The sequence below is a fragment of the Mus caroli genome, chromosome 6 (genome assembly GCF_900094665.2).
Source record: "Mus caroli chromosome 6, CAROLI_EIJ_v1.1, whole genome shotgun sequence".
NCBI classification, from domain to species: domain Eukaryota; kingdom Metazoa; phylum Chordata; class Mammalia; order Rodentia; family Muridae; genus Mus; species Mus caroli.
Genome location: NC_034575.1, coordinates 131,102,997 through 131,124,504, shown reverse-complemented (window position 1 = coordinate 131,124,504; position 21,508 = coordinate 131,102,997). Strand labels below are relative to the sequence as shown.

The 21,508-nt window shown below is 43.0% G+C and overlaps 1 protein-coding gene across 6 annotated transcripts in view; it reads left to right on the top strand.

Moving 5' to 3' along the window:
• Window positions 1-514: 514 nt before the first annotated feature.
• LOC110297043 (kidney androgen-regulated protein-like) overlaps window positions 515-21,508 on the top strand; it is a 26,738-nt gene continuing 5,744 nt past the window's right edge. For 3 of the 6 annotated variants that reach the window (XR_003836967.1, XR_003836966.1, XR_003836970.1), the window contains exons 1-3: window positions 11,013-11,313; window positions 12,836-12,928; window positions 13,408-14,176. The gene's annotated coding sequence lies outside the window, so the exon portion shown is untranslated. Of the gene's footprint in view, window positions 562-11,012; window positions 11,314-12,835; window positions 12,929-13,407; window positions 14,177-19,226; window positions 19,461-21,508 lie in introns of those variants that run through there. The other 3 variants (XR_003836971.1, XR_003836968.1, XR_003836969.1) reach the window with 3 other exon arrangements.

Genomic DNA, 21,508 nt, shown 5'->3' with positions numbered 1-21,508 from the left:
ACTGGACTTCAGTTTCTTTTCCATTGGTTATTTCTTTTATTACATTTCAAATGTTTTCCCCTTTCCCAGTTTCCCCTCCAAAAACCCCTCCCCGACTCCTCCCTCCTTCCCCTGCTCACCAACCTACCCACTCCTGCTTTCTGGCCCTGGCTTCCCCCACACTGGAACATACAGCCTTCATAGGACAAAGGGCCTCTCCTCCCATTGATGTCCAACTAGGCCATTCTCTGCTGCATATGCAACTGGGGCCATGAGTCCCAACATTTGTGCCCTTTGGTTGGTGGTTTAGTCTCTGGGAGCTCTGGGGGTACTGGTTAGTTCATATTGTTGATCTTCCTATGGAGCTGCAAACCACTTCAGCTCCTTGGGTCCTTTCTCTAGCTCTTTCATTGGGGATCCTATGCTCAGTCCAATGGATGGTTGTGAGCATCCACCTCTGCATTTGTGAGGCACTGGAAGAGCCTCTAAGGAGACAGCTATATCAGGATCCTGTCAGCAAGTACTTGTTGGCATCAACAACAGTGTCTGGGTTTGGTGATTGTATATGGGATGGATCCCCAGGTGAGTCAGTCTCTAGATGGTCATTTCTTCAATCTCTACTCCATACTTTATCTCTGTAACTCCTTCCATGGGTATTTTGTTTCCCCCTTTTAAGATGGATAGAAGTATCCACACTATGGTCTTCCTTTTTTTTTTTTTTTTGAGTTTCATGTGGTTTGTGAATTGTATCTTGGGTATTCAGAGCTTTTGGTCTAATATCCATGTATCATTGAATGCATATCATGTGTGTTCTTTTGTGATTGGATTACCTCACTCAGGATGATATCCTCCAGATACATCCATTTGCCTAAAAATTTCATAAATTCATTGTTTTTAATGGCTGAGTAGTACTCCACTGTGTAAATGTACCACCTTTTCTGTATCCATTCCTCTGTTGAGGGACATCTGAGTCCTTTCCAGTTTCTGGTTATTATAAACAAGGCTGCTATGAACATAGTGGAGCATGTGTCCTTATTACCTGTTGGAACATCTTTTGGGTATATGCCCAGGAGTGGTATAGCTGGGTCCTCAGGTAGTACTATTTTGAATTTTCTGAGGAACCATCAAACTGATTTCCAGATATTCATAAAGGAAATTGGTCTGAAGTTCTCTTTATTTGTTAGGTCTTTGTGTGGTTTAGGTATCAGAGTAATTATGGATCCATAGAATGAATTGGGTAAAGTACTTTCTGTTTCTAGTTTGTGGAATAGTTTGAAGAGTATTGGTATTAGGTCTTCTTTGAAGGTTTCATAGAACCCTGCACTAAACCCATTGGGTTCTGGGCTTTTTTTTTTAAACTTTGGTATTTGCTATCTGTCTAGAAAATTGTCTATTTCATCCAGATTTTCTAGTTTTGTTGAGTATAGGCTTTTATAGTAGGACCCTATGATTTTTTTGGATTTCCTCAGATTATGTTGTTATGTCTCTCTTTTCATTTCTGATTTTGTTAGTTAGGTCGCTGTCTCTGTGCCCACTAGTTAGTCTGGCTGAGGGGGTAGAGAGTCCTCTGGGGATCGTGGGACTGTCTGCCAAGTTTGTGCCCAAGGTGGCCTGGCGCTGATGACGACTGGAAGGAACTCGAGCCACTCAGACTTCAGCTTTTATTGACAAATGTTGCTTCCACACTGTACACTAGAGATTCTCTCTACAGGGAATGGCAAAGAGGATGATTTTGAAGAGGACATCTGGGAGCCAAGAGGCTGCTAGGAAATTAAAGCCTTCCCTACATCTGGAGAAAAAGGTGTCTGTGAAGTCAAGGGTTTTTAGAGTAGGCTAGTCTAACTTGATTACATCACGAAGGTTCCTTAGAACCTTCATCACATGGATTCCAAGAGTTGGTAGAGGTGGGTGACATTACACAGGGCAGTTTGCTCAAGGCCAAAGTCTAGGTTTGTTCTCCCTTCTCTGACCATGCTCAGAGTGTAGGGAAGTATTAGGGCTGAGTGCTGCCTATACAGCTTCCATGTACCGGGAGAAGAGTTTATATACAGGATGTTATTTTAGTGTTCTGTACAGAGTGTCCTGTGAAGGGTACAATAGTCTATGGTTATGTCCTCTGTGGCCAACAGGCATGCTCATGGGACACAGACATGTAGCAGGCAAAACATTATTTTGTATACAACATTAATTATATCTGTAGTATCATACATATATAATTAAAATAAATTACTTTTTGAAAAGGGTAGTTAACTCTAACTTTAAAAAAATGGAACAGATGGGTGTGTTTGACACATACCTTTGATCTCAGCACTTGGGAAGGCAGAGGCAGGTGGATCTATGTGAATTCAAGGCCAGCTTGGTCTACATAGAAAGTTCCAGGATAGTCATTGCTATATAGTGAGACTCTGTCTCAAAACCTGATAAAAACAAAACCCCAATCAAACAACCAACCCAACCCAACCCAACACAAACACTTTAATACAGCTTCTCATGTTGTAGTGACTGGTTTTGGACCATGGGAGAAGGGACTGAGGTGCATATTTTACCAAAGCAATCCTGGCCTACAGGTTCTCACAGCATCCCTTGGTCCCTACCTGGGTACCCTGCCCACAACCTTGAACTTTCCAGCCCAGGGGCTCAGCTACCCTTTCCTCAGAAGCTCTTCCCTATATAATCCACACATTTTCTCTCTCTCTGTGCATGCCCTTTCTCCCTCCCACCCCAGTCCCATGGCAACTTCCCTGGCCTCTTTCCTTGGGGCCAGTGAACTTGCCTGCCCAAAGAACAGCTTCCCAATAAACCCAGCTTTAATAGAATCTAATCTGGTTTGAATTGACTCACTTCACTGGCTGAGAAATAACCACGCCCAACCATAAAAGTATTTTTTCAGGCTACTTCAGAACTGGAATTTTGCTACTGAATCGTAATGTAAATATCTGATATGCAGACATTTTTTGCTTGTTTGTTTGTTTTTTCCATAAAAATTTTTATTGGATATTTTATTTATTTACATTTCAAATATTATCCCCGTTCCTGGTTCCCCCCCCCCCACAGAACCCTCTATCCCATCCTCCCTCTTCCTGCTTCTATGAGGGTATACTCCCACCCACCACCCACTCCTGCCCTCACATTCCCCTACACTGGGACATCAAGCCTTCATGGGACCAGGGGCCTCTTCTTCCATTGATGCCTGAGATCCTCTGCTACATATGCAGTGGGAGCCATGTGTACTCCTTGGCTGTAGTTTAGTCCCTGGGCACTCTAGGGGGTCTGGTTGGTTGATATTCTTGTTCTTCCTATGGTGTTGCAAACTCCTTCAGCTCCCTCCGTCCTTTCTCTAACTCCTCCGATAAAGACTCCATGGTCAGTGATCAGTTCAGGGCTCGGCTGTGAGCATCTGCCTCTGTATATGTCAGGTGGAATTATATGACCCCTGTGAAAGGGTCAATCACATCCCCCCACCCCCAGAGGTGTCACGACCCACAGGTTGAGAACCACTGAACTACCCAGCCTTGTGTAAGATAGGTAAGGACTCCACTGAACTACATTCCCAGACCACTTAAATTTTCTTCTTTTAGCTAGTTAGAAAATAAGTGAGTTGTTTTATGACACGTTTACATGTATATATCTGAGAACTCAAGAGTTGAGCACTTTGCTTGCAGAGAGATGCAAGTGACATTAGGAAATTATGAGACATGAAACTTGGGGCTTGGGGGAAAAGATGACATCAATATTCAACAAATTTGGATGATTAAAATTCATTCTTCTTCCATAAAAAACCAGGACTATTTATATTTTTTTATGTGGACTGTTCTGAGTGAATGTTCAATGTTTTATAACATATTATTCCAGGTGAAATTTCATTATCTGAGTAAATCAACCTGAATGCTATAGATTTTGTAAAATATAAATTTTTGTATCATATATACAAATTTTCACTATATATTATTTTTATGCTGTAATTTCAAAGTCCTTGGAGGAAATCTTGTTTTCAAATTCCATATTAATTTTTTAGGAATGTATTTCCTACATAACAAAGTGAGTGGAAATACCTAAAGGGGAGATACACTAAATGTATATTTTTCTTTAAAAGAGCCAACTGGGGATGCTGCTCAGGCCTCAGGACTGGTCTCAGCACCCAGGAGGCTGAGATCGGATATGTGTTCAAGGTCAGCCTCGGCTACATTATGCATTCAAGTTCGGCTTGGGATGTTCTGAAAAATCCTTTCTCAAAACCAGACCAAACCAAACATACCCAACCCAAACAAACAAACAAACAAACAAACGGATCAGGAAGTAATTTGTGTTTTGAATCTGCACTCTGTTACATATTCATCTTTATGTCTTTTCCTTTAATAACCTTTAAAAATGCAAAAATCAAAATAATGATAAAATAAAAAGGAAGAACTAGAAAAAAAATTCAAATCTCAGGGCTGGAGAGTTTACTTTGCTAGAGCTCTTGTCTGGTACATATCAGATCCTGGGCTCAGTCCCAGCACCAAAACAAGCAAACAAGCAAAGAAACAAAACTAAACCCAAAACCTAACCAAAAACAAAACAACAGACAAACCCCCCAAAGCAAAAAGGAAGAGCAGGTGTTTTTAGCTCCCAGGCTTTCCGTAAGTACAGTCTACATTTGGTGACTTCTGAGAAGGCTCGGTCAAAACTACGTAAGAGATTACGGCGTGGTGATGGTAAACGCAGAGCTACATTCCCAGCCCTCTCCTGTCTTCGTTTTGAAAACTGTGTGTTCTTTTTGTTTCCACTTGGTTGAAGGGACCCTGTTATAGCTGTCTTGTATGAGGCTATGCCAGTGCCTGGCAAATACAGAAGTGGATGCTCACAGTCATCTATAAGATGGAACTGAAGGGGTCTGCAACCCTATAGGTGGAACAACAATATGAACTAACCAGTACTCCCAGAGCTCGTATCTCTAGCTGCATATGTAGCAGAAGATGGCCTAGTCATCCACCACTGGGAAGAGAGGGCCCCTTGGTATTGCAAACTTTATATGCCCCAGTACAGGGGAATGCCAGGGCCAAGAAGCAGGAGTGGGTAGGTAGGGAGCAGGGCGGAGAGAGGGTATAGGGATAGCACTTGAAATGTATATAAAGAAAATATCTAATAAAAAAATAAAATTAAAAAAAGAAGAAAACGGTGTGGCTGGCTGGTGGATGGCTCAGCAGGTGAGACCCAGCTCTGTCCCAGAACCCATACAGCTGAAGGAAGAAGCTGATTCTAAAAAGTTGTCTGTCTTCTGACCTCTGTGGGCACCCCTCTGCCACATACAAATGCACACACACAGAATGAATACACAAAAATACAGTAAAAAAGGGGAGGTGAGTGGGTGGAGAGATGGTTGCAGGTACTTACTACTTGTGCAGAAGACCTGGGTTTGGTTCCCAGTGCACGCATGGCGGCTGACAACCTCCTGTAATTCTAGACCTAGAGGGGCCAGTGCTCTCTTCTGACATCCACAGGTTCTTGTACTCACATACAGTTGTACATATGCACACTTATGCGCACACACATATAGACACATACTTATAAAATAAATACATACAAATATAGCCGGGCGCGGTGGCGCACACCTTTAATTCCAGCACTTGGGAGGCAGAGGCAGGCGGATTTCTGAGTTTGAGGCCAGCGTGGTCTACAGAGTGAGTTCCAGGACAGCCAGGTGATACAGAGAAACCCTGTCTTGAAAAAACAAAACAAAACAGAACAAAACAAAAAACAAAAAACAAAACAAAACAAAACAAAACCCAAAAACAAAACAAAAAACCAAAAATAGAATACAAATTATTATAAATGGCTCAGTGGGTAAAGACATTGCCAACCTGAGCTCAAACCCTAGAACCCACACAATGAAAGGAGAAAACCAACTCCTGGGGGGCTATACTTTAATTTTCATACTCACAAAATGTACCACCCCCCAAAAGAATATACTCACACTGAAACATACGAATAAATATGCAAACAATTGCCTTCCTATAGATTCAGTCGTTAATACTCAGCGTAGGCAACCATCCCTAGCTATTATCTCCTCCTGCTTCTAATTCCCAACCCACCGTTCACATACACACACCAGTTCTTACGCACGAGACCCTTTGGAGGTTTTCTGCCTCATACAGCTTTCGTAACCTGACCCCCCACCTTAGTCCCAAATGACCACCTGACTGTGTGAATGCGGCACACTGAACCTTGCCGACAGCCCTCCGCTGCCTCCTTGCCAGTTCTTACATGCCTTCATGATTGTCTCCCTGTCTGAGACGCTTTCCTCCCTCCAGCTTCTCCTATGGGGTCACTGCTTAACAAACAGGTAGGAGACAAAATTAACTTTTTGTTGTTCTGAAATACTTAAAAGTTTAAAAATGAACCAGCAGGTGGCAGCAGAGACCGTTGGTTAAAACGAAACCGTCCATCTTTGATTTTGTAAACTCATAGGGTGGGGAATCTTTGATAGGAAAGAAACAATCTTTGATAGGAAAGCTCCGCGTAACGATTGTGGAATGGCTGTTGTCAGCTGCATTTACCTTTGCATACAACTTGAGGAGTGTAGGCTGCGAGAGAGGTGGTTCACCCCAGGGAATAGCACACCATTTGGTTGTCCAGTGCCAATGGGTCAGCTTCAAAAATATACATACAAGTGACACTGTTTTTATGGAGCAGGTTGTAATTAGGAACACATATGTATATGCATGAACATACGCATGCAATAATAGTGAAAAAAGATGGCCTGAATTTGAAGAAAATAGGTTGTGGTGGGGTTGGTGGTACTAAAAGAAAGAAAGAAATGCTGTAATTATATTATAATCTAAAAAGAAAAATCTTAAATACACTTACAAACTGATCTCTATAACACTTCACTATTCCTAAATGTCAAAACCAACCAACCAACCAACCAAACAAACAAAACCAAAACAACTTTTTTAGGTGCTGGAGAGATAGCTAGAAGACCCAGGTTCAATTCCCAGCACCCATATGATGGTTCAGGACAGTCTGTAACTCCAGCTCCAAGGAATTCAGTCCCTTTTCTGGCCACCGTGGGCACCAAGCATGCATGTAGCACACAGGTGGGAAGGTACCTGTTCATATGTTTACTCAAACATATAAAAACCAAAGAACTTTTGTAGTCTGGGAAACTCTTCTCCAGGAATAGCAAAGTTAGGAAAACACACACCTACACACCCACACACACATAGACACACACAGACACATACACAAAAATACACACTCAGGACTACACAGACACACAGACACACATACCCCACCTCATATACCACACACACACACACACACACACACACACACACACACACACACACACACACATTCACACACACACACACACACTTTCTAGTCTGTGAAACTTCTCCAATACTAAGGTTGGAAGTGATGCTACTTGTTTCAGGAAATAAATGTCCCCAAAGGTCATTAGTGACCAGGGTCAGTAGTAGAGCTTCCCTAGAGGGCTGGGTTTCATTCCTGGCATGCATGACTTCTCCCCTGTTTCCAGCACAAGCTCCAGAAAACCATCCAAATTTTAAAGGAAACAAATAACAAAGTGAAAAGCAGCTGAAAAATTTGACAACATATTGGCAAATCACATAGGTCAGGAGCCACAATGGGACAAGCTAATAACTAGCAGGTGATCATCCTAAAGTGGCCTGCCTCGGATTATTATATAATCTGCGACAGGTGAGCCCTCATTAAGCAAGGCTGTAAGGGATTCATTTTAGGAAAGATTCCTGCTATTAACATGCATTTCCTGTTATTATTAAACATATATAACAATCACTAAGTAATACCACACCCCTTTGGAGCAGTTCTCTGCATATCCAGGAAGAATTACTATCTTGTAGTGATGCTCTGTAGACAAATAGATGACTTAAGTTTTAATGATCCTATAAGAATTCCTAATATTATATCTGTGATTATTAAGCTCTTTTATAGTGGGTCCGATATTAGGTGCTTTTCTGATAGTCAAAACTGCAATGAGAACTCTCTCTGCCAGTCTCCAAAGTGTCACCAGTTAATTGCTCTTAGGTGGTAACCAGACTTTCTCCTACTCAGAGCACATTCCAAGAAGTTGTAAAACAACTAACTAAAACTCATTAAAAGGGAATTAACAATTTATTATAGGTGCTAGGACAGAAGATAAAATATTGAGTGGGTTTATCTATACAAAACTTCACTAATAACTTAGTTATGGTTTTAAACCTTCAGTGAACCTGTGGAGCTGAGACAGGTGATGGATGTTTAGCCAGATAATTACTACTAATGGATATGCATGTAAACATTCTATTTCAATTTATGATTTGATTTTCTGTGTGAATTTTTGATGAACTTTTAAACATATGATCATGTATTCTGAAAGATGTTTAAAGACTGAGGACAAAAAGAAGAGTCAGAACTGTGGGACTGAGGTGAGAGGAACGGAGGAGAGAACTGATCTGAGAGAGGAACTGGGCTGAGGAGAAGATTTTAGACAGAACACTTTTTAGACAGAACTGGACTCAAGAAGAACTTAGAAGTACAGGCACAGCATCGGGAGAAAAGGCATCGGGAGTTAGAGTATTATTGTGACATCAGAGCAGGAGGTGAGAGCAAGATTAGAAGGAGAGTGCAGAGTGGAATAACTTAGAAACTATAGGTAAACATAAAATACTAAGAGAGCAATGTGCAGAATGCAGAGGGAACGAGGAAAAAAGAAGACGCTGCAGAGAGCAGAAGGAGCAGACAAGCTTCTCCTTATCATGGGACAGAACAGGTCCCATGGTAAGGACAAGACAGGCTTAGTCTTATTAAAAGGAACAAAGCTTTCTTCTTATAAACTTGGGGTTAATTCATTTAGATTAAAAGGGTAGAAGCTTTTTCTTTCTGTATGCAATAGACTGGAGCTCATTTTTCATCCAGAATGAGTGAGTTCTTTCTGCCCTGGTACTTGGTCTTTTGCTCCATATGCACATACGTAAGTATGGATGTGTGTGTAAGTATGTAATTGTGAGAATGTATGCATGTGTGTGTGTATGTAATTATGAGAATGCATACAAGCTGGTCCTAACTGGGTTTGAATGGAAATGTATAAATGAATAAATGAGCATGCATGAATAATATACCTATGAACTTATGTGAGGTTTTGCACATTCACTTATGTAAAACTTTTTCCTTCTGCGAGTGTTATTCTCTTCTCCTGGTTCAATAGAAGTTTGTTGTTCCAAACTTCCCCCTAGCCTGACCAGCAAGAGGCATCTGGACAATAGGGAAAAGGCTCTAGCAATTAACCCTTTACTTAATCTCCCCTAAGATCATTGCCACCTAGTAATGTGTAAGCACACTTTGTGATGTCTGCACAAGGGTGAAATTGCTAGCTAATTATTACCTTTCACGGAGCAGGTCCCCATCAACAAGCAGTGCATGGTCACACAAATGGAACAACTCAGTAATAACAAAATAAGTGACCCAATTAAAGACAAACTTGAGAGATGATTGTGTGTCTAGTGCACTGGATGCTGTCCTTGCACCCATATGGTGACTCACAAGCACCCACAACTCCAGGTTCAGGGGATCTGGGGTCCTCTTGTGACCTCTTTCGAGGGCACTAGAAGCACGTGTAGTACATAGATATACATGGAGGCAAAACATTCATATATGAAATAAAGAAATCTAAAACCAATAAAAACAAAACAAAACAAAACAGGTGTAGGACTTGAATTACAGTTCATAAAAGAGTATGCACAAATGCACAAGCGGAGGAAGGAGGAAGAGGCAAAGCCAAGTCACAATGAAATGCCACCTGCTGCACACACTGGGAGAGTGACACTCTCCTCCCTAATGCCCCACCCATCAAATCTGAAAACAAGAAGTAATGGGAGTTGGTGAGAATAGGCAGAAATGGCGTTCTTGTGTGCAAGTGCTAGGGACAGAAAACCATGCAGCCAATTTTGAGAACAGAATGGATGGTCCTCACAGAGTGCAGCACAGGTCACTCTGTTGCTGCATGCTAGGTATTCTCTGCTTCTCAGCCTCAGGCAGGTGAATAGTGAATTCTCAGGGTGTGTTGTGGCTATTGAGATGTCTGGGACTTACGCTGGGTTTAGAGGTGGAACCTCTGGGGGATAAAAGTGAACATATTAGGTTAGACCATCAGAACTAAGAAACTGTATTTTTTCATAATTTATTTCTATTCACATTATATCTCAATCAGTCACAGTCTCCCACCCTCCTCTCTGCCCATTCCTGCTCTTACAACCCCCTGTCCCTATTACTGCTTCCCCTTCTCCTCAAAGAAGGAAGCCACTCTTGGGTACTATTCCACCCTGGGACATCTAGTCCCAGCAGGACTAAGCACCTCTTTTCCCAAGGAGGCCCAACCAGGAAGCCCAGCTAGGTGAAAGAAATCCAGTGGCAGGCAACAGAGAGAGTCAGAGTTAGTTCCCACTCCAATTGTTAGGGGATCCACAGGAAGACCAAGCTGCATATCTTCTACAAATGTTGGGAGTGGGAGCTAGGTCCAGCTCCTGCATGCTCTTTGGTTGGTGGTTCAGCCTCTGTGAGCTCCCATGGGCTCAGGTGAGTTGACTCTGTAGGTCTTCTTGTGGTGTCCTTGACCCACAAAATACTGCTTAAATATTTTAAATGAACCTTTAAAACTACCTTTTTTGAGACTTGCAGTTAACAAAATCAACAAAAAAACAAAAACAAAAATCAAACAAACAAACAAACAACAACAACAACAACAAAACCAAACAGAAAATGGGAGCTCATGCTGGAGGCTGGAGTTAGAAAGGCCTTTCTGTATTCACCAGAGACAGAGGAGGCAACTGGTGAGCATGGCTGGGAACAGGGTCAGTAAAATGGAACACAGACCAATTGCTATGAGAAGTTAATAAGCATCAGAGACCTTGCAAAGCACAGCAGAATGCTTAGCCATCTCCAATGGTTATTCCAATTATTCAGGAAATATTAACATGCAGTGTCTAGTTGCTGGCTGTGAAGTTTTAAAGGGAAGCCAGAAGTCTGTGTGTTGACGCAGATAATTATCTGGACAACCTGTACCTAGGCAGACATGTGACCTTGCCTTGGTGGGCCAAGACAAAGAGAGTCTCTTGTGTCTCAAGCTTCTCTCAAACCTGCTATGTAGCTGATGGTGGCCTTGGATTTCTGAGTCTCCTGTCTCTACTTCCCATGTGCTGGGATTGAAGGATGGGCCATCAAATCTCGCCCTGAGTGATTTCTGAATCACTGACATAGGGGAAAATGGACAACTGAAGGAAGGCAAAGAGTGGAGGAGGCGACTATAAAGGTGTCAGTGAGATGCTGGTTGAGTTTGTAAGTTTCCGGGTATGGTGCAGTGATCAACATGGGCTGAGAATGGAAAAGATTCCGTGCCCAGAAATGAGTTCAGTCAAGCAGACAAGATCCACTGATTATTCTGAGGTAGTGAGCAAGACTCTGAAAGGTTTTATGTGACTGCAGAGGCAAATATAAGTTCTTTTTTAGAAAAAAAAATGTTCCTCTATGTTTGTAGTCACCAAAGAACAGAAGTGAGGGTGAAGGCAGGGAGGCCGGTTGCCTCCAACTCCAGTGGATGGAGTGGGAGGTGGCAATGTTGGGGAAGACGATGGCAGGAATGTCATCCTAAGGACAGAGTGGATGAGCTCTGTGGGAGGAAGAGGAAAGAAGAACAGGTGCCTGGACAAGAGGGGCAGAGTAGGGGACAGATGCTGGCAGCACGTGGAGAAACTGGAGGATGCTGGCTTATCAGTAGGAGAAACTTATAAAGGGAAGAGGTTGTGGAGAAAGAATCAGGTTTAGTTTGTACTTGAGCTGTAGACAATCCCGGTGTCCCTTAGACCACTTAACTGCTTTGGGTCTACTGTAACCTTTTCAGCTTTGTCTTGAGCCAGTGTGCATACTTCTCCATATACAGTGACTTTCATGTTCAGAATGTGCTACTTATTAATAAGGGTGGTGAACTCCCTCACTGTGTGAATAATCGGGCGCCATGGAAGGGTGGTGAGGAGGTACCCGGCAAGGTGTAAGGGAGGCAGCTTGGAACTCATTGAGTCGTACACACAAAAGTAGAAGGGGTGGGGTGCTTGCTGGGAAGAAGAAGGAAAAAGAAGGAAGCATGTACAGGTATGAGGATGTGAACCCATTCTCTTGTGTAATTAACACCTCCTGATAAGATCTTGGAACTAACCAGTACCCCCAGAGCTCCTGTCTCTAGCTGCATTTTTAGCAGAAGATGGCCTAGTCGGCCATCATTGGGAAGAGAGGCCCCTTGGTCTTGCAAACTTTATATGCCCCAGTACAGGGGAACACCAGGGCCAAGAAGTGGGAGTGGGTGGGTAGGGGAGTGGGGGGGGGAGGGTATGGGGGACTTTTGGGATAGCATTTGAAATGTAAATGAAGAAAATACCTAATTAAAAAAAAGATCTTGAAAAGAAATCCAGAGTCACTTTACCATTCGTCAAATCCTTTCCTCCCTTCCAGGTGCTCCTCTCTTCTTCCCACGTCCTCTTCCCTTCTTCCCTCCTTCCTTCCCTTCTTTCCTTCCTCCCAGGTCATCTTTCCTCCCTCCCTCCCTGGTGATCCTCCCTTCTTCCTTCCCAGGTCTTCCTCCCTCCTCCTGCTGTTTTCTCCCTTCCCTCTCTTTGCCTTTTCTGCTCTTTCTCCTCCTCCTTTTTCCTCCCTACCTCATTTCCCCTTCAACTCCTCCTTCCCCTCCTTTCCCTCTTTTCCTTCCTAGTCTTTTCATTCATGATCTTTAGATCAGACTAGACTGGCCTTGTCAACTTTTTCCCCTAGTCTTCTCCAGACTCAGTAGTATGCATTTCCTTCTCCCCAGTGCTGGGAATCAAATCCATGGACTGAGAATGAAAGGATTCAGTGCACAGAAATGAGTTCAGTCAAGCAGACAAGATCCACTGTTTATTCTGAGGTAATGAGCAAGACTCTGAAGGGTTTTAAGTGGCTTCAGAGGCAAATATAAATTCTTTTTTTTTTAAAACCCTCTGAATGTCTTCTAAATATTTCACAATTATTTAAAATGTGGTCTGAAGTGACAGCAGGGGCCAGATGTGGTGGCCTCTGGGTATGATCCCCTACACTTGTTATCTCAACATTAGAGAGAGGGAGGCAGGAGGATTAGGAGTTCAAGCACAGCTTGGGTTGTTTGGCTGTTTCCAAGAAGGAAGAGAGAATGGGGTAGAGTAAGGGGAAGGGGAAAGAGAAGAGAGGGGGAGGGGAGGGAGAGGGGGATGGGGAAGGGAGGGAGAGGGGGATGGGGAGTGAAAGGGAGAGGGGGAGGGAGAGGGAGAGGGGGAGGGGGAGGGAGAGGGGGAGGGATGAAGTGGGATGGGGGGAAAGGGAGGGAAATATATTAAATCAACCAAACTTCCCCTTTTCTCTCTCTCTCAGATGGCCCTTAAATTGGAAAGCAAGAGATCCCAGCAGATAGCCAAATCTAGATTTTTATCTTAGTTTCACAGAACACTGATTTATACAGACTTAAAAAGCATTCCCTCAAAACCAGTTAAAGCTAAATACTCAAACCAAAACATCAGCTGACCAAAACTGACCCGAGAGAGAACTTTCCCTGAATATCTGCTGTGTGCTAAGTACTCTCATGTGAACTGTTCTGTAAAAGTCCTGCCCCACTCCCTTGAGATTGGCAGAAAGAGCCCTGAAAGGACTTGGTCATTATGCAGGAGAATAGATCTAGAGCTTCCATGGAATGTCGGAGTGGCAATGGCTTCCAAGGAAAAGGGAGGTTGGTCTCCAGAGAAATAGACAAACTAGTAATTCAAAACTGAAAACACATGACGTCTAAAGAAATGATAAATACCTGGAATGGCCCTGTAGCTCTGAGGCTAAGGGAACTGATTGAACTCTAACCTGTTCTTCCACTAAGTTCTTTAATCTGAGCAGGCACTCACCTCCATAATCAGAGATGACTGAGCACTTGGGTATAAGATCCTGGGGAGACCTGTTAAGTCCATGCAATGCAGCTAGTCAGGTCAGTGCTTGCGTGTCTCCACCCTACTCTATGCACTGCAGGGAGCTAGGCACATATAAATCCCCTCAACTCTTGTTTAGAGAACTCATTCCATCATGGGATCTTCACAGTCCTGATGAGACCCACATAGTCCTACAAATCTTGCTCAACAACTTTAAAAGAGGCTATGAGGTAAGTAAAGATGAAGCCCTGGTTGGGGGAGGGCTTTGATATCAGCTGGTCATGTGAAGAAACTCTAGGTTGACTGTGATTAACAGAGTCTGAGAGGCCTGTCTGGGACTGCCTGGTTACTCAGGCCAGTTACCATGTATGGGTTCATGGTGTCTTTTGACTCGAGACCCGCCTGGATGGCTTCACTACCAGAACCTTCTGAGCTCCAGAGCACATTGATTGTAAAGGGCGTTAGGCTTGGAAACATCAAGGAAGCATCCCATCGGCTTCCCCAGAGGATGACATTTTGCCCAGGATGCTACTTCTTTTACATGTGAGATCAAAAGAGAAACAAGAACAATAGACCTTGCAAGTTAATGGGAGACAAAAACAGGTCTACAGAATACACTGTGCAGGCTAAGGGCCCTGTTTGCAGTTAAGACAGTTAAGAATAAGTTCCTGTTTGTCCCATGTTTGTTTGATCCATCTGCACCAGATGATCCCACGTGGGCAGGAAATATGTCAGGGTATAAACTTGCTCCTGATTGGAACTGATGGGAAATGTAGCGAAATGTGAGTTTTATCTTTTTTAAGCCTCTGTAAAACGTGACCTGAGCCATTTTTCTGGGAACCCAGGTGTGGTCCTGGCCAGAGTCCATATTCCTGGTCAGTACTAATTAAAGCCCTCTCCAAATTTGGCTTCAAAGTCTGGTAGTGGTCATATTCCCGACTGTTGGGATTGACACTTTAGGCTCCATTTGGCATGCTCCGAGGTTCTGAGGCAGTTGGAGGACCATCTACACTGCCCCTCCATTGGCATCTGCCATGATGCTCACCAATCTTATTCAGCTGGCCCAGCTTTGTCAGACTGTAGTCTGCTGCATTTTAGTGTGTCAGCTAAAGGAATTGCTAGGTCCTCCTTTCACCCAAGAAGATGGCAGCTATGTTTTGTAGCCATGGATTTGCCTAATGTGGTAGGAGGGTCCTTCCATAATTCTGGAGAAATTATAAAAGAGATTTTTTTCTCCTCACAGTTGGTCTTAAAGGATGAGCTGCTGCCCCAATTTAGATATGAAAACCTTTTAGTGATGGGAGCTAAACAGCCTACAGCAGGGAAAATAGCTCTTTCTATCAAGAGGCTCCAAGTATCACTGTATTGAGAACGGGGATTCACTGTCAGGCTCACATAGAGTCAAGGTTGAGTAAATCAGTGAAACCAACGGACAGATCAGACATCTAAACAGGCTGCCCTCCACAAGGGCAGCCAGGGGGTCCTGACCCACTGCTCCACCTCCCTGCTCTCCAGTTTTACACTCAGTTCTTCCAGAGTTTCCCTTAGTAAACAAGCAAACAGAGCAAGCAAGCAAACAAACAAAATGGATAGAGGGACTACTGAAAATCAAGAGTGCTGGCAGAAATAAAGAAAAATAAGTCCAGAGATGACAGCTCTCAGACAGACTAACTCAAAAACAACCCATCTTGAAAAATGGTCTTACAAAAAAAGAAAAAAAAAAAGAAAAAAAAAAGAAAAAGAAAAAACCTGTCATAAAGCTATTTGGTGTTCCTGAGGTTGCAAACACTGATTCAACAACCTAGTACATCCTATCTGAAGTATGTTTGGGGACAATCTGAAGCAGAGACCCAAAGCCCCATACTGACACAAAAACAGGGGTCCTACCCATTTAAGCATGGAAGCAGCCTCTATATTCGACCCAGCAGTGGGTCCCATACTCACTGGCTTTGATGAACACTTTTTAGGGTTGAACTTTACCACCCACTGAAGAGAATCAATTTGAAACTCACATACATAAGACTTCCCCGCTGATCACCAGGCTGGGTTCTACTGAGAAGTAGGCCAGCCATGGACCATCCCTTAAGCCTCATCACACTGTGATAGAACTGCCCACTCCTTTAGGAGGTAGCCTTACCTAGTGACAGTCTATGGAAGAGTGGCCAGAGGATTACAAAAAGAAGATTGTGGATTTTGAGAAAGCCTATTGGTCTTATCCTAAAAGGGCTCTGGAAGGGAGCTTGCAAGAGGCACAGGAGTTAAGGCCATACCGGGCCTTTGGTTGGGGGAAACCAGGAAGAAATAACATGAAAACTGACCATAAAGAAGCCCTTTATTTGAAAACAAAATAAAACAAAACATGTCTAAAAATGCTGGCTTGACATACTAGATATGCTCACATGCAAACCAGCTTAATATACTGAAATAAAATACCCAAAGTCTGACCAACAACACAAAAGAGACATATTTAACTGGGACACCTGATTAGGTCATAGGAAAAGCCCCATACGTAAAAATTAAAAACAGCTATGCTAGACTAATTAGAGGAACAAGAGTTTCTAATGATACATACTTTGCCTGCCTCCAGGGTATTTATACCTGCTATCCAGGAGACAGTTGTGAACTGGAATTCTTGGCTTCTGACTTGGATATGACAATAAGTCATCTGTACTTTTTTTTAAATTACATCTTTTCCTCAATTACATTTCCAGTGCTATCCCAAAAGTCTCCCATACCCTCCCCCCTTCATCTGTACTTTTACTAGTTCTGTTAAGACCATCCCAACAGGGTCCATGACCACTGGTGCCACTAAAATAGACATCCAATAAGTTCAACACAGCCAGCTCTCAGATAAAAAACCCCCCAAAAAACTCAATAATTATTAAAAACAGGTATAGTCATTCATGCTTCAAAATGAAAGAGATTTATTGACAGCAATGGTCCTCCTAAATCCTAGAGAATTATACTGAAAAACAAAATAAAACAAACAGACAAAACAAAAATCACCTCAACTCCCCCCTCAAAACAAACCAACAATGAAAATACACTTAGTTTTAAGTAAAAATGATATTTTTACGCTAATCAGTCAAAACTAGCATAAAAATGCTAAAAAGTTATTTGATAAGATTGTTTACTTGTTCCACCCACCCACCTGCTCACGGCTCCCCTGCCCAGGTTGGGAGACCCAGATGGGGGATCCCCGGACTGGGGATCCCCTGGATGATGGTGGAAGCTGAACAGGTAGTGAGGAAGCCAGCGAGGGCACCAGAGGCAGCGAGGGTGTTAGAGGTGACAGGAGCCCTGATACAGAAGGTGTGTGGAGGAGCCCCGACATTGAGCAGAGTTTTTCAGGAGGCCCTGGCCATCTACCCACCCCGTGGCAGTCACGAGATCATCCTGTTAGGTGAGGGCAAGATGTACAGCCTGAATGAACTCATTGCCCGTTACATCCGTGACCACTCATGGAGTGACCAAAAATAGACATCTTCTGTGGGTCTACTGGGAAACAGGTTTATGAGTTGCAGAAGCTCTTCTGCTATGTAAGAGTGCGTTTTGTAGTCAGTTTTCCAGGGATCTTCAGTGGCATTCGTATTAAACTCAGCACCAGTGCCAAAGTCCCAGCTGGGATCTTTAATATCGCAGCTGCAGGGGCTGGTGTCTGGATTAATGATGACGAGGGCAAGTTCTGAGGCAGCTTGTTGATAGCCAGACTTTGATAAGGAATTTTGTTCTGTGCAAGTTAAAAGAGGCAGACAGGGGCTGGTGAGATGGCTCAGTGGGTAAGAGCACCCGACTGTTCTTCCGAAGGTTCAGAGTTCAAATCCCAGCAACCACATGGTGGCTCACAACCATCCATAATGAGATCTGACTCCCTCTTCTGGAGTGTCTGAAGACAGCTACAGTGTACTTACATATAATAAATAAATAAATCTTTTAAAAAAAAGAGGCAGACAGTAGAGTGGAGGACAGTCAGTAGAGTGCAGACCCTTTCCACCCTTTGCCTGTGGTGGTGTTTTGCTGTGGTGTTAGGTAGACAGCCTACATTTCAGCTCGACAAGGCCATGTTCAAAAACTTTCTGGAGTCCTCCAAAGCACCTACCTGTTGCTGGAAATCTATTACCGCGTCATTTTTCTCCTGTCTAATGGTTAGATCTTTTGTCTGCACCACAGGGCAGTGGATCTTGGCGAGCGGCAGCTCCTAACCATTGGTTATGTTCTTAAACTGGCCTTTAGCTATCTGGCTGTCCCTAATGTTGGCATGCCTGGTAGTCCTTGATGTCAGCAGACATCTGGGATTGCAGGTAGAGCTGGTTGTCCCTGGTGGCAGCAGGGTTCCATGGATGCAGGCAGAGCTGGTAGTCCCTGATGGCCTCAGATTGCTAGTTGTCTCAGGTGGTGGCAGGCCTGTTTGTCCCGGACATCATCAGGCCTTCAGGGATTCAGGTGAAGCTGTGGCCCAGGAAATAGAGTACAGTGGGGGCAAGGTGGAGCTTTGCACTGCTGGGTTTGCCCAGAGGGGCTGGCAGGTAGGGCATTGGGGTACTGGTCTCACCTGGTGTTAACTGTTGACTTCAGGCATCTGAAATTGTGGTTAGAGGTGTGAACTAGAAGACTGAGTGCAGAGAGGACAGGGCATACCTCATGGCTGCTGGGCTTTCTGGGGAACACGGCAGGCAGGAGTTTGGGGCTTAGGAAGCTCACTTGGTTGTCCCTGGCAGCAGTACATACTTAGCATAGCCTGCCAAATGAAAACAAAGGCCTAATCCATTAAAGTCTATCGTTCTGGAAAAGTTTCTTAATGTACAAACCTTCTTGTGTGGTTTCTGTAGTTTCACTTCTGGGTAACTGTTCAGAACTACTGTGAAACTCAAATAAATTATTGACATGAAACACTCACTCCCATGAGGGAACTTCAATTTCGGTGCCAGTTCCACCTAGGAAGCTTGGCTAGGTGTTACCAGGCTCAGATATGTTTGTTTTTAACTAAAGGGAAAATGAACTCTTCCTTTTTGCTAACTCCTAGCACCTTACAAACAAGCCTGAAGGGTGATTACCTTCTATCCAGAGTTCCCAGGCACCTCATTCTACTATATCTTCTAGATTAGTTAAAGATAGAAAGATGTTAAGTCTAGTAAGATTTCTTCTGGGGTCACTGAGCCAGCCAGTCCCTTAAGTATTGACTTAGAATTGTTCTGTCCTCAAGGACTGTTCTCCATGAAACCCAATATATACTAAAAACGTTGAAGTTTCTCTCACTCACCATCTTCCTTGGCCCCACAGTCCCTATCATGAACTAGCAGCTATTTATCAGTGGACAGTCGAGTGGAATGGATGGTACCTCCTGCTCAAATCTTAGAAAGTGAGAGTCTGCTCAGCCGCATTCTCTGATCGTCAAATGTGTGAGCTCCTTTGGATCAATAAGAAATTATTGGGCAAGTCTTGGTGCTGTATAAGAACACAGTGTCTACAGGTGGAACAACATTATGAACTAACCAGTACCCCGGAGCTCTTGATTCTAGCTGCATATGTATCAAAAGATGGCCTAGTCGGCCATCACTGGAAAGAGAGGCCCATTGGACTTGCAAACTTTATATGCCCCAGTACAGGGGAACGCCAGGGCCAAAAAGTGGGAGTGGGTGGGTTAGGGGGGTGGGGGAGAGGGTATGGGGGACTTTTGGGATAGCATTGGAAATGTAATGAGGAAATACCTAATTAAAAAAAAAAAGAAAAAAATTGAAAAAAAAAGAATACAGTGTCATTGAGTCATGTCTGTTTGGCTTCTTCATTTGAGGCTTTTGATAACATAGGGGCAGAGACAGGAAGATATTATTTCCAAACTCTGAGAGTAATTGCCCTGAGGACCAAGGTAATTCTTTAAGATTATATCACCTTGCCATGTCACAATGTCATAGTCATCTTAGTTTCTATAAATTCACTGTATAATAATTGCCTAATATATAATGTATATTGATTTGGTGGTCTTTGTAAAGCCTAAAGCAGACTCTGTAGAAATGGTGCAACACAAATTGGCTAGTAAAGTTATAGCATTAAGGGCTGCAGATATATCTCAGCTTTTCTAGAATGTGTCTGTCCTTAGTGTGCTAAGAAAAGAAGTTTCTAGCTTTCAGTAGTTTATAATTTGGGAATTAATATGCTTTCCTCTATGTTTTCAAATTTTGCTGCAGCTCATACAATTTGCTATTCAAAATAATTATTTTTTAAAATTACCTTTGAAAGAATTAGTTTTCATCATAGTTTTAGGTCTTTATTTATTCATTCCTTTATTTATTGCGTTTATGAGTGTTTTGCCAATATGTATGTAAGTATACCATGTGTGCTATGCCCACAAAGGTCAGGAGGACAATTTGGATTTCCCTGGAACTGGAGTTATGGGTGATTGTGAGACACCACGTGGCATGCAGGTGCTGGGACTTGAACCTAAATCCTCTGGAAGAGCAGCCAGTTTCTTAACCATTAAGTTCTCTCTCCATCTTCCATGCAAGTTTGGCAATTTGAGTCTTGGTTTCCGAAGAGGTTTTCCTGGTTGGAAAATGGTTATTGAGTTTGGAATGAAAGGTGGCTTTGCCCTGTGTCAACTGCCAGGCTGTATTCATGCGCTGTGCTTCACAGTTTGGTTCTGTTCAAGAGGTAAGGATATAAGGGAGAAGCAGAAAATGCACAGGTCTGTGGGATTGCACCGTGCTCCCTCCAACCTTTAGGCATTGACCTCAGTGGAACATGGAGATGCTGAGACCTGTATTTCATACTGGCAGAACATCTAACATTATGAAGGATCTCTTTAATGGCAGTGTCAAAAATCTATTAAATGCAAACAAATTAATCCTATCATTTTCAGGAGGCTATGAAAATATGAAAAGGAAAGTTTCTCTTTTCTGCTCTAATTGAATCAAACCTATGATAATTTGTTTTAATTCTAGTGACAGCCTCCTCAATTCTTCTTCCCTCTTCTTTTTCTTCTTTTTCCTTTGGTCCTGGAGATGGAACTTTGTACATTCCAGAGGCCATGTCAGGCCATGCCATACCACTCCAGGCCAGTGTTCTCCCACTGAGTTATATCCCTAACTCTAGTTAGTAATTTACTTATAAGTACAATTTTATTCTTTTTTGTGCCAGAGATTAGTGTTGAGTATGGAAAAAATTCTCCCCCAAACAATAGGAACCAACATTTTTGGGGGGCAGGATTGGCAAAAGTTAAAAAAAATACTTTAAAAGTTACACTATAGCTCCTTTGACATCAGAAAAGGGAAGAAGGTTCAGTTTTACATATCTGACCCCCACGAACAGGACCATGGCTAACAGGCTGAAACTGTAGTTATTGGAAGAAATAATTATCCAAAGATAATCTGCTCTTCTCAAGGCACTGGGTTTGTTATTGCCAGGAGTGTTACAGAGAGAAAAATGCTCTTCTATGCAGCAAAAGACCTAGTATGCTTTACTGAGGAGGGTACATTTTCAGACTCCTTGAATCTTGAACTCACATGACTCTATATTGATGGCACATGCTAAAAGCCAAGGGAGTAAAAAGAAATACTATATATATA